Source organism: Oncorhynchus gorbuscha, linkage group LG26 (assembly GCF_021184085.1).
Source record: "Oncorhynchus gorbuscha isolate QuinsamMale2020 ecotype Even-year linkage group LG26, OgorEven_v1.0, whole genome shotgun sequence".
Taxonomy (NCBI): Eukaryota; Metazoa; Chordata; class Actinopteri; order Salmoniformes; family Salmonidae; genus Oncorhynchus; species Oncorhynchus gorbuscha.
In genome coordinates, this window is record NC_060198.1 from 34,579,936 (window position 1) to 34,593,554 (window position 13,619).

The 13,619-nt window shown below is 41.6% G+C and overlaps 1 pseudogene; it reads left to right on the forward strand.

Moving 5' to 3' along the window:
• Positions 1-13,619, forward strand: part of LOC124015089 — a 154,244-nt pseudogene that overhangs the window by 2,020 nt on the left and 138,605 nt on the right.

Here is a 13,619-nt window from a genome sequence, read left to right on the forward strand (position 1 = left end):
CTCCACCTCTTTATATTTACTTTTGTTCTTGATGGAGAATGTTATGATTCTCCTCTACATTATATGAAGATATTGGGGAATGGGATTTTTTTAAATAAATATTCTTCACAATGATAAATGCATTCTGGATGTAGCTGTTTTCCTGAGGAATTACTCTGTCTCGGATTGGACTCCAAATGAAAGCCTCTAACTCTTAATTGAAATTCAGGACTTTTTGATGGTTTTTCCAAATGGACTTAAGCTGATTTTAATACTTTTTTTCTACTCATGAATTTTAATGGGATTTTACTATCAAGGATTAAGGACTCAACATCTTTTATCTTCTAGTGATATATTTGTGATTGTTACAATTTCTATCTACAAACACAATTACATTTAGAATCACTCAGTATTAAGGGTTAATTAGGTGAGTACAGTGTCTCTCTTACACACAAACTCTCTCTATGGCTCTTCATTTTCTTGTCATTGATTCAATGGTATGTGTGCACACATTTTGTCATTCAATGTGGGTGTTAACACACATATTCCTAGTCTTTCATACATAGCATTGCACCACAGTGTGTCGGTGTGTGTGAGATAGAGAGAGGTGGATATTGAACGAGTTGAATGGTGGATTATCGAAGATCAGTCATTTCCCCTAAATTCTACCAAATCTATAGATGTTTTCCTTGGGCATTTAATACCTTGTTTGAGGTCTTATAGATGTTAGTCTGTCCATAAAATCAACAACTCTGATCTCATCACAGTCTTTCTACACATTTAGGCTACGTAATCTGTTTCTGGGTCCCTTTGAGTCCCTTTGATACCTTCAATTATGCACCAATATTGCATTTTAAAAGCCTGTTATATTAAATGAAGTACCCTTTAATATAGACCAGATGGACAATTCTATATCTGTTCAATTCAATACTTCCCCCCACATTTTCACCGTCATTGTAAAGCCGTGGTTAATTTGTTGCTTTGACAGTCATTTCTGAAGATGATTATTTCTCATGATTAATGTTTCCAATTTCCCTCATTTTAAAGTCAACCTGTTACGTGAACCCAAAAGGCACTTTATTGGTGCAATGACCCATCTCCATACCTCATAAACAAGCTCCTATTGCTTTGCCTGTATCTGTACTCTTTAAACCTTTCCACACACTCTCCAATGCAGTTCTAGACAGTTCGGTTAATGTACGGTGTGTGTGTGTGTGTCACTGTAAGAGAGTAGAAGGAGCGTGAGTGAGTCCATTTCCCTTTCCGCCTACCTCTCCCTGCAGCTTATCTGGTGAATACATCATTTTTTCAAAGGAAAACGTGTCGCAACGTACAGTATTATGCACTTTGTTGTCTGTTTCCGCTTTGAGTTGAGAGCCTCAGCTCAGTGTGTCTGCTGAAACACACCCGTCTGTCCATCCATCATATGTCCTGTGGGTTTGACCCCTTTTCTCTAATTCACTTTCCTATCATTTGGCTGACAGGGTTTGGATTTATACTGTGTGCTGAGAATTGGTCAAGGTTACAGCTCCATACGCGTCAAATCCACCCGGGACTTGGTCTTGCATTGCTTGTCATTATCCATGGTGCGTTCTATTTTGACCCTACATGTGACTAAGAGTCTACCTGCAGATGGGCCCTTAAGCCCATGTAGTCTGTCATACCTGTCAGTAACATTGCAATGAGGCTAGATGGTTGGCCAATGTGTAACTATGGGCTCAACCACAAGATTCTTGTGGGTCTTCTAAAAGGAGAAAACAACAACAACAATGGGTAGAAAGTTGATTATCATTAAACTGATAGGATTGAATACAATGGTTTTTACTAGTGTTACAGTATACAGTGGGGAGAACAAATATTTGATACACTGCCAATTTTGCAGGTTTTCCTACTTACAAAGCATGTAGAGGTGTGTAATTTTTATCATAGGTACACTTCAACTGTGAGAGACGGAATCTAAAACAAAAATCCAGAAAATCACATTGGTATGATTTTAAAGTAATTAATTAGTATTTTATTGCATGACAAGTATTTGATCACCTACCAACCAATAAGAATTCCGGCTCTCACAGACCTGTTAGTTTTTCTTTAAGAAGCCCTCCTGTTCTCCACTCATGACCTGTATTTACTGCATCTGTTTGAACTCATTACCTGTATAAAAGACACCTGTCCACACACTCAATCAAACAGATTCCAACCTCTCCACAATGGCCAAGACCAGAGAGCTGTGTAAGGACATCAGGGCTAAATTGTAGACCTGCACAAGGCTAGGATGGGCTACAGGACAATAGGCAAGCAGCTTGGTGAGAAGGCAACAACTGTTGGCACAATTATTCGAAAATGGAAGAAGTTCAAGATGACGGTCAATCACCCTCGGTCTGGGGCTCCATGCAAGATCTCACCTCATGGGGCATCAATGATCATGAGGAAGGTGAGCGATCATCCCAGAACTACACGGCAGGACCTGGTCAATGACCTGAAGAGAGCTGGGACCACAGTCTCAAAGAGAACCACGCAAGATCCCCCTGCTCAAGCCAGCGCATGTCCAGGCCCGTCTGAAGTTTGCCAATGACCATCTGGATGATCCAGAGGAGGAATGGGAGAAGGTCATGTGGTCTTATGAGACAAATAGAGCTTTTTGGTCTAAACTCCACTTGCGGTGTTTGGAGGAAGAAGGATGAGTACAACCCCAAGAACACCATCCTAACACCATCCTAACATGGAGGTGGAAACATCATTCTTTGGGGATGCTTTTCTGCAAAGGGTACAGGACGACTGCACCGTATTGAGGGGAGGATGGATGGAGCCATGTATCGCGAGATCTTGGCCAACAACCTCCTTCCCTCAGTAAGAGCATTGAAGATGGGTCGTGGCTGGGTCTTCCGTGATGACAACCACCCAAAACACACAGCCAGGGCAACGAAGGAGTGGCTCCGTAAGAAGCATCTCAAGGTCCTGGAGTGGCCTAGCCAGTCTCCAGAGCTGAACCCAATAGAAAATCTTTGGAGGGAACTGAAAGTCTGTATTGCCCAGCGACAGCCCCGAAACCTGAAGGATCTGGAGAAGGTCTGTATGGAGGAGTGGGCCAAAATCCCTGCTGCAGTGTGTGCAAACCTGGTCAAGAACTACAGAACCAAATATTAGGTTCTGCTTTTCTGATGTATCAAATACTTATGTCATGCAATAAAATGCAAATTAATTACTTAAAAATCATACAATGTGGTTTTCTGGATTTTTGTTTAAGATTCCGTCTCTCACAGTTGAAGTGGTACCTATGATAAAAATTACAGACTTCTACATGCTTTGTAAGTAGCAAAACCTGAAAAATCGGCAGTGTATCAAATACTTGTTCTCCCTACTGTATGTTAATGTTTCAAGTCGCATTAGATAAGTGTCTACTAAATGGCATATCATTATTTCCATAAATGGACATATTCTAAAATGCCATTTGGCACTGCAGGACCACTGAACGTGAATTATTCAGGATGCGTTCTGAAATTGTTTAACCTAAGTAACCATTTAAATACGCTGAAGTTTCATCCTAAAACATTGAAGTTTGCATATGATCTCCAACAAAAAGACAACGTTGTCCTGCATCTTCTACATTTCATGCTTTGCGTGCTGCAGCCATTGCTGACTCAATAGCAAGGCCAGGAGACAGCAGGGGCTGTGAACACTCAGAATCTCCATTCCACCACCCCTAATCTTTGTCACTCGCTATGCTGTCTAACAGACAGGGCCTAACCCATGTTTTAGGCCTACTTCTTCTCTAAGATTATGAAACCATCTCAAATTTAGAGTAATCTGTCAGTCTCCCTCTCATTCAACTCACTGAATGCATCTGTGGATCAGACATTGGGCTTGCTCACTTGGTGATTGGAGGGAGCGACAGTATATGGGGCGAGGAGACTATTTATTGGCAGTTTATTCACTCCAAGACTGGAGAATATGGGTCATGATCTGCTATAAAAAGTATGTTTAATAATTAATCATAACTGATTAAGAAGAGTCGTATTGACACAACGACGTAAGGGAGGATATAACTACAAGAAAATGTGTTCAGCATTTATGCCATTTTGTGTGTATTAATGGGTAGAAATAGTGGCTGGATGGTAGCTTTCTCTATTATTTTCCCCTGACGTTTCCATTTAGGGTCACCCTCTTGGTTTATGTGTTAAGTGTATGTCTGTGATTATGTGGCGTACAGCATGTGTCGGTGTGAGGCCTATCAATCTATTAAATATAGAACTTACAATCTGTTGCCCTGGAGACATAGTTCATTATTTATCAGCATATTTAATTAATCATTTATTTATCTAAAGTATGGCCTATGCAACATGCCCTTGAACGGACAAATCCACTTTCATTCATTGAGAAATTGCTTGTAGGGTATTTTGAGATATGCATGGGTATAATTAGGATTAATAGAAGTTATTCATTACACTCCTACTGTACTAAGGGGGAAGGGAGACAATTTACTACATACAGTACGTTTGGGTAAAATACATAATTGCTTGTACTGAAGGGAAACAGCATCACTTGTTGGCCTCGTCAGTTTAGAGAAGCGTCAGGTGTGGTTGTGTGCAAGCACCAATCAGAGTGCCTGCTGGAATTTGGACCTACACTGGGTATAAAGAGCCTAGTGTTCTAATGGAAGCTCTCATTCACTGTCTGTCTGACCCAGCAAGAAAGCACATGCCTATCTCGAAGTTCCCATGAATCACATTTAGGACCTCCTGAAGTGTATTGCCAAATTCACCATGTGTGTGGTTGCACCTCCATTTACAATGTGTTCCTAACCTATCCCATCCTCCCTATTCCTTGTTCATCAATAACAGATCCGCTGCAGTCAGATGGAAACTCTATAGCAACAAATACGGCATCGCAGAAAAAGGGGTATTAAAAGAAAAGTCGAGCTTTGGAGAGCAATTACATTGAACATCGCTTTACACTGTGACCCAACGAGGATTTAGTGCTCGTGCCGTTTTCCCTGAAACTGTTTTGAGGCGCGAAAATCCAACCACATTCTCAATCAACTGATAGAAAGGATTAGGATTTAGCGAGGAGATAAATCAAGGGGAGGTTCATTTTGAATCTCTCCACGCCATTCATGCCCTGCCAAATTCGTTAGTAAACGCCCCATCTCATGAGGTGTCGAGGCCAATATGTGTCGATTAATATTCTCAATTTAACACTGAAAAAGCTATAGTGTAGGCCGGACAGGAGGGAGGTAAACTAAACTTGAAATCCGAGCCAATTACACATAAAAAGAACAGGAGAGCAGTACATTCAAAACTTCAGAAGGGCATGGTACATTTGGAAAGGTTCTTGTCTAACCATTGCAACCAGGGTAATACTCTGTAATATTTTATACCACATACTGTGCCTTCGGAAAGTATTCAGACCCCTTGTCTTTTTCCACATTTTGTTACGTTACAGCCTTATTCAAAAATGTATTTACTCAGTACTCTGTTGAAATACCAGTGATTACACCCTCGAGACTTCTTGGGTATGACGCTACAAGCTTGGCACACATGTATTTGGGGAGTTTCTCCCATTCTTCCCTGCAGATCCTCGCTACACAGCTATTTTTAGGTCTCTACAGAGATTATTGACTGGGTTCAAGTCTGGGCTCTGGCTGACCCACTCAAGAACATTCAGAGACTTGTCCCGAGCCACTCCTGCGTTGTCTTGGCTGTGTGCTTAGGGTCGTTGTCCTGTTGGAAGGTGAACCTTTGCTCCAGTCTGAGGTTGTCAGAGCTCTGGAGCAGGTTTTCATCAAGGATCTCTCTGTACTTTGCTCTGTTAATCTTTCCCTCAATCCTGACTAGTCTCCCAGTCCCTGCCGCATAAAAACATCCCCGCAGTATGATGCTGCCACCACCATGCTTTACCGTAGAAATGGTGCCAGGTTTCCTCCAGACGTGACGCTTGGCATTCAGGCCAAATAGTTCAATCTTGGTTTCATCAGATCAGAGAATCTGGTTTCTCATGGTCTGAGAGTCTTTAGGTGCCTTTTGGCAAACACCAAGCGGGCTGCCATGTGCCTTTTACTGAGGAGTGGCTTCCAGCTTCCGCCTGAAAAGATGATTGTCCTTCTGGAAGTTTCTCCCATCTCCACAGAGGAACTCTAGAGTTCTGTTAGAGTGACCATCAGGTTCTTGGTCACCTCCTTGACCAAGGCCCTTCTCCCCCGATGGCTCAGTTTTTGGAAGAGTCTTGGTGGTTCAAAACTTCTTCCATTTAAGAATGATGGAGGCCACTGTGTTCTTGGGTACCTGCAATTCTGCAGACATGTTTTGGTACCCTTCCTCAGATCTGTGCCTCGACACAATCCTGTCTCAGAGCTCTACAGACAATTCCTTCGACCTCAAGGCTTGGTTTTTGCTCTGACATGCTTTGTCAACAGTGGGAGGTGTGTGCCTTTCCAAATCATGTCCAATCAATTGAATTTACCACAGGTGGTCTCCGATTGTCACGATCGTCGTAAGAAGCGGACCAAAATGCAGCGTGGTATGTGTTCATTATGATGTTTTAAAGAAAAAACACTGAATACAAAACAAACAAAAGAAATAATGACCGTGAAGCTATAATAAGAACTGTGCTGACACAAGCAACTAACATAGACAATCACCCACAAAGTACCCACAGAATATGGCTGCCTAAATATGGTTCCCAATCAGAGACAACAATAGAAAGCTGCCTCTAATTGAGAACCAATCTAGGCAACCGTAGACATACAATTGACCTGGGAAAGGAAACAGCCCCATAAACATACAAAACCCCTAGACAAGACAAAAACACATACATCACCCATGTCACACCCTGACCTAACCAAAATAACAAGGAAAACAAAGAATACTAAGGTCAGGGTGTGACACCAATCAAGTTGTAGAAACATCTGAAGGATGATCAATGGAAACAGGATGCACTTGAGCTCAATTTGAGCAAAGGTTCTGAATACTTACGCAAATAAGGTATTTATAAAAAAAAATAAACAAATGTAAAAACTGTTTTTGCTTTGTCATTATGGGGTATTGTGTGTAGATTGATGAGGACTTTTTTATTTCATGAATTTTAGAACAAGGCTGTTATATACAATATTTTATATATTGTTTGGGGGGGGTGGCCTACTCAGTATTATTTTTAATGTTACCACTAAGGCCTAGATGCTTAAAATAACCTTGTTTTGACACATGACATGAACATTTGTAGCAGTAGCCTAGTAAGCCATTGACTCCACCCCATCCATTTAATAGATTCCTTTTTCATAATGGTAAAAATACTGTAGGCCTATTTCTAGCCCATTCATAAACGGTCATGTTAAATGTACAGTGCCTTCAGAAAGTACACACCCCTTGACTTTTCACACATTTTGTTGTGTTACGCCTGAATTTAAAATGGATTAAATTGAGATTATTTTGTCACTGGCCTGCATACAATACCTCATAATGTCAAAGTGGAATTATGTTTTTCGTATTGTTTACAAATTAATTTCAAATGAAAAGCTGAACTGTCTTGCTTCAATAAGTATCCTTTGTTATGGCAAGCCTAAATAAGTGCAGGAGTGAAAATGTGCTTGACAAGTTACATAATAGGTTTCATGGACTCACTCTGCGTTCAATAATAGTATTATTTTTGAATGAGTATCTTATCTCTGTACCCTACACATACAATTATCTCTAAGGTCCCTCAGTCAGGCCTCCCGAGTGACGCAGTGGTCTAAAGCACTGCATCGCAGTGCTAGCTGTGTCACTAGAGATTATGTGTGTGCCTTGTGCTGCGGACAATTAAAGGCCACATTAAAGTGTGCAGTTTTGACACACAACACAATGCCAAAGATGTCTCACGTTTTGAGGGAGCTTGCAATTGCTATGTTGACTTCAGAAATGTCCACCAGAGCTGTTGCTAGGGAATTGAATGTTAATTTCTCTACCATAAGCCGCCTCCAACGTCATTTTGGAGAATTTGGCAGTACGTGCAAACGGCCTCACATTTGCAGACCACGTTTAACCACACCAGCCCAGGACCTCCACATCCTGCCTCTTCACCTGCGGGATTGTCTGAGACCAGTCATCCAGACAGCTGATGAAACTGTGGGTTTGCACAACTGAAGAATTTCTGCACAAACTGTCAGAAACCATCTCAGGGAAGCTCATCTGCGTGCTTGTCATCCTCACCATAGTCTTGACTGCAGTTCGCGGTCGTAACCGAGTTCAGTGGCAAATGCTCTCCGTCAATGGTCACTGACACACTGGATGGATGAATCCCGGTTTCACCTGAACCGGGTGAGCGGTTTGCTGATATCAGCGTTGTGAACAGAGTGCCCCATGGTGGCAAGAATCTGTACACAATTCCCGGAAGCTGAAAATGGCACAGTTTGTCAATGGCCTGCATACCAGACATGCCATCCATTGAGCATGTGTGGGATGCTCTGGATCAATGTGTACGACAGAATGTTCCAATTCCCTCCAATATCCAGCAACTTCTAACAGCCATTGAAAATGACAATCATCTCTGCAGCACTCCACCAATCAGGCCTTTATGGTAGAGTGGCCAGACAGAAGCCACTCCTCAGTTAAAGGCACATGGCAGCCCGCTTGGTGTTTGCCAAAAGGCACTTAAAGGCCTCTCAGACCATGAGAAATGAGATTCTCTGGTCTAATAAAACCAAGATTGAACTCTTTGGCCTGAACGCCTAGCGTCACGTCTGGAGGAAACCTGGCACCATCCCTGCGATAAAGTATGGTGGCAGCATCATGCTGTGGGGATGTTTTACAGCAGCAGGGACTGGGACACTAGTCAGGATCAAGGGATAGATTACCGGAGCAAAGTACAGAGAGGTCCTTGATGAACACCTGCTCCAGAGCACTCAGGACCTCAGACTGGGGCGAAGGACAATGACCCTAAGCACAACGAATAGGCACAGGCAGATTTACTCAGACTCACATTTGTAATTGCTGACAAAGGGGATTCTAACATGGATTGAATACTTATCTAATCAAAATATATTACATGTTTTATGTTTCATAATTTAAAAAATAAATAAATGATGGAACTTTTTCTCCACTATAACTACAGTATTTTGTGTAGATCATTGATAAACAATTACAATTAAATCAATTTTAATCTCACTTTGTAACACAATAAAATGTGAAAAAAAGTCAGGTGTTGTGAATAATATCTGAAGGCACTGTATACCGTCTGTCCATAAACCTGTCTGCCGCCCAAGGCAAAGGCTCCGACGCTGTCCTGAAGCTTTGTCTGAACGTCACTATGCCTCGCTTGCCATACGGTTTTGGAAAAATGTAGAACTTAACTTTCACATCAGAGAGAAAGAATAATAATACATCAAAAAATAGTTGCTACACACCTTTACAGGGGCGGCAGGTAGCCTTGTGGTTTAGAGCGTTGGGCCAGTAACCGAAAGGTTGCTGGTTCAAATCCCTGAGTGGACTAGGTGAATCTGTCAATGTGCCCTCTGTCAATGTGCCCTTTGAGCAAGGCACTTAACCTTAACGGCTTCTGCAAATCTCTGTATATAGGAGCGTTTGCTAAATGAATAAAACATTTAAATATATAGGGTTAGGGCAGCCATATTTCCATGTTATACAGCCCTTGTTTACGGAAGACCACCTGTGTGTAACGGAAAAAGGACGTCAGAATAGTGTTGTAACTGAAAATGACTGTTGACTGCAGCTGTGTGAAAACCACTTTAAACAATGTACAGTAACTGAAAATGACTGTTGACTGCAGCTGTGTGAAAACCACTTTAAACAATGTACAGTAACTGAAAATGACTGTTGACTGCAGCTGTGTTAAAACCACTTTAAACAATGTACAGTAACTGAAAATGACTGTTGACTGCAGCTGTGTTAAAACCACTTTAAACAGTGTACAGTAAGTGTACATTTTGCATTTGTGAAGGTATTTTTGATTTGAGAATAGAGGGCTTTAGCCTCCCGGGTGGCGCACTGGTTCAGAGTCCCTGGGTTCGCGCCCAGGCTCTGTCGTAACCGGCCGCGACCGGGAGGTCCGTGGGGCGACGCACAATTGGCCTAGCGTCGTCCGGGTTAGGTCGGTAGGGATGTCCTTGTCTCATCGCGCACCAGCGACTCCTGTGGCGGGCCAGGCGCAGTGCGCGCTAACCAAGGTTGCCAGGTGCACGGTGTACCCTCCGACACATTGGTGCGGCTGGCTTCCGGGTTGGATGCGCTTCTGTGTTAAGAAGCAGTACGGCTGGTTGGGTTGTGTATCGGAAGACGCATGACTTCGTCTCTCCCGAGCCCGTACGGGAGTTGTAGCCATGAGACAAGATAGTAGCTACTACAACAATTGGATACCACGAAATTGGGGAGAAAAATGGGTACATTTTCTTTTTTTATAAAAAAAAAGAATAGAGGGCTTTATGTTTCCAAAAATGTATCGCAAGTGAGGATTATTAACGTTTACGAACGTTAAAACAGAGCATCGGGATTGTAGTTATTAACATGGACCCTGCTGTGGTCTATACCTTCAGTTGAGAACCCAAGAGTAGGAAGCTGTAAGCCCCCTTAGGCCATCCTTGAGAACCCAAGAGCTAGCCTATCTCAGAGGCCTATGTACACAATTCTATCAAGATATCAATGTAGTATGAAATCAAATCCAAGACCAAAAATATGGCTCATATTACCTCATGTGTCTCATACCTTATTGTCTTTTTCTATAAAGCCTTCCATTTACACAAGCTCTTTGGATATTCAGGCCTGCATGCACAGTATCATTATAGCCATCAAAATGTAAATGAACTGTCATAATGTAATACATACTTCAATGCTACTTGGTTTGTAGATGTAACAGGTTCCTGTGTTATCGTTCAATGACAGAGCCGTTTTAAAATTTTTGATTAGGCTATTGTGAATCATCTCTTTCTTGTCTTTTTCCATGTGTGTGCATCTCAGTTCACCCTCCCTCAGTCTGAGGCTATGAGAGGGAGAGAGGAGTCCCAGGCCACACCATCATGCTACTTCTGAGAAGCAGGGATGACATTTTGGATGCCAATACACAAGGTAGGACGCACTGATTTTTAGACTATTATTGTCTTAACACAACTACCCACTCATCCGCGTGTGTGTGTGTGTGTGTGTGTGTGTGTGTGTGTGTGTGTGTGTGTGTGTGTGTGTGTGTGTGTGTGTGTGTGTGTGTGTGTGTGTGTGTGTGTGTGTGTGTGTGTGTGTGTGTGTGTGTGTGTGTGTGTGTGTGTGTGTGTGTGTTAGTCACACACTGTAGTTTACACATTGCGGATACTGCATGCATGAGAGTTTGTCTCGTGTTGATATTCTTCTGCTCGTCTGTGAAAATGAGTCAACAACATCATCTCAAATTCTACAACATCTCCAAGTTTACACACTTTTGGTGTCCCATAAAACTGCAACCTCCAGCATAAACATATCAATGTGGAGGTGTTGCTAGTGGTGCAGGGTGAGACCTGCAGTCCTTGTGGTGGAAAGGGGCACAGGATTTTAGTGTGGTGATTTTTTTTGATCAATGGACTGCTTCAGTGTGTGAGCTTTACTTGGTTATTCAACCTGACTTCGCTGCTATTGACTACAGGCTTAATTTGCATGGCTCTGCGGATATTGATCAAGCAATTAAAGGATTTGTTGAATGAGATTTTGACGCAAAAGGGTGTGCCCATCTGTGAGTGCTTGTTTGTGTGTAGATTGTGTGCAGATTTTGTATGTAGGCCTATGTGTGTCTGTGTTTTGTTATGTGTGATAAGATGAAGAAGACATTTGTTATTCCCTGAAGTGCGACTGAGATTGGGCTCTCTACGTATATGAATACAGAAACAGTCAATAATGGCTCATAAACAGCTATTATCAACCAGAGCCATTATCATATTTTTCATATTTTCCTCTTTGCAATGCGTTCAGCTCATCTCTCTCGAAACACTCGTTCCCTCTCTCATATGCATCCTCCGACTCTCACTATCATTTTGACTTTGAACATACGCTCTCCACCCTCCTATCGTCTTTTTCTCCGTGCACTGTTAATCGGGCGTGACTTTCAAGAGACTGAGCCACCGTACGGAGTGTGAGACTGAGAAACTAAATTATTCTCTTATGGGCTCTAGATATGAGCACACTACAAATGCTATTACTACTATGACTGAAAAGCACCGCCCTTCACAACGGCCTTCTTTACATGTCCATGGAACACTCTATACTGTGTTACTAACGGTTGATGTCGCATTATTAGACCAAGCATTGATATAGAACATAACCAAATCAGCAATATTATTGAATAATATTATCCATTTAACTACTCCGTTTCAACTCCACCGACTTTTACATCGAGTGTGTTCAAGCCTTTTTAATAGCAATATTTTTCTACATGAGGCTATTAGGCCTAAATTCAATCATTTATTTTCTCTCTAATCTTTTATGAAGCTTAGAAGCCAAATAGGACGTTTTAGAATAATGTTTTGAATAAGGATATTGGTCTATCAGAATTCTAGTTCATAGATCTGTTTTAGGTCGTATCTGTAGCTCATGTATACCGATTACAAATGGGATTTCTTCTCTTTGTTGTATTACTGTAGCCTTTGTCATTGCCATGCACAGTTATGTTTCAATGCTCTGCGGCATGGCTCTTGCGTTAGTCACTTTTCTTTTGACTGATGGAGAGAACGGTCTCGAAGCAGATGGAGAGCAAGAGAATAGATTGCTATTTGAACTGGTAGAAAGGAAACCTTTTTTTTTTAAATGGTGTTTTCTTTTACTAAGTCATCAAAGCATTTTTAAAAATAGACTCTCGAGCAGCACATACAAGCATGGATCCCAACACATGTCAGAGGTAGACATGCAGTGGCATATACAATACAGCTAGAACCTTTGATCTTGAAAATAGTCTGAAAAATTCTAAAATAAGCACACTCTGCCCTACCCCTCACCATAAAACCTAATTAAAAGATTAAAGGATGAGTAAGACTTACTACACATGGAGTTATATATCTTGTCAATATCTTGACACCTGCTCCTGTGTTTTATACCGCTTTACCCTCTTTGCTGAATAGAGAGAGAGAGGGAGAGGGCTTTTCTTTCAACTTATCCATACAAAGAGGCAACATTTAGAGCCAGAGAGTTAGTTAGCAGAAAGGAGGAGGATAGTTAATAGGCTAAGACTATTCTTCAAATTTCTGTAGATGTACAGTTGAAGTCGGAAGTTTACATACACTTACGTTGGCGTCATTAAAACGTATTTTTCAACCACTCCACAAATTTCTTGTTAACAAACTATTGTTTTGGCAAGTTGGTTAGGACATCTACTTTGTGCAGGAGACAAGTCATTTCACAATTCCTGACATTTAATCCTAGTAAAAATGCCTTGTTTTAGGTCAGTTAGGATCACCACTTTATTTTAAGAATGTGACATGTCAGAATAATAGTAAAGAGAATTATTTATTTTTAGCTTTTATTTCTTTCATCACATTCCCAGTGGGTCAGAAGATTACATACACTCAATTAGTATTTGGTAGCATTGCCTTTAAATTGTTTAACTTGGGTCAAACGTATCGGGTAGCCTTCCACAAGCTTCCCACAATAAGTTGGGCAATAAGTTCCTCCTGACAGAGCTGGTGTAACTGAGTCAGGTCTGTA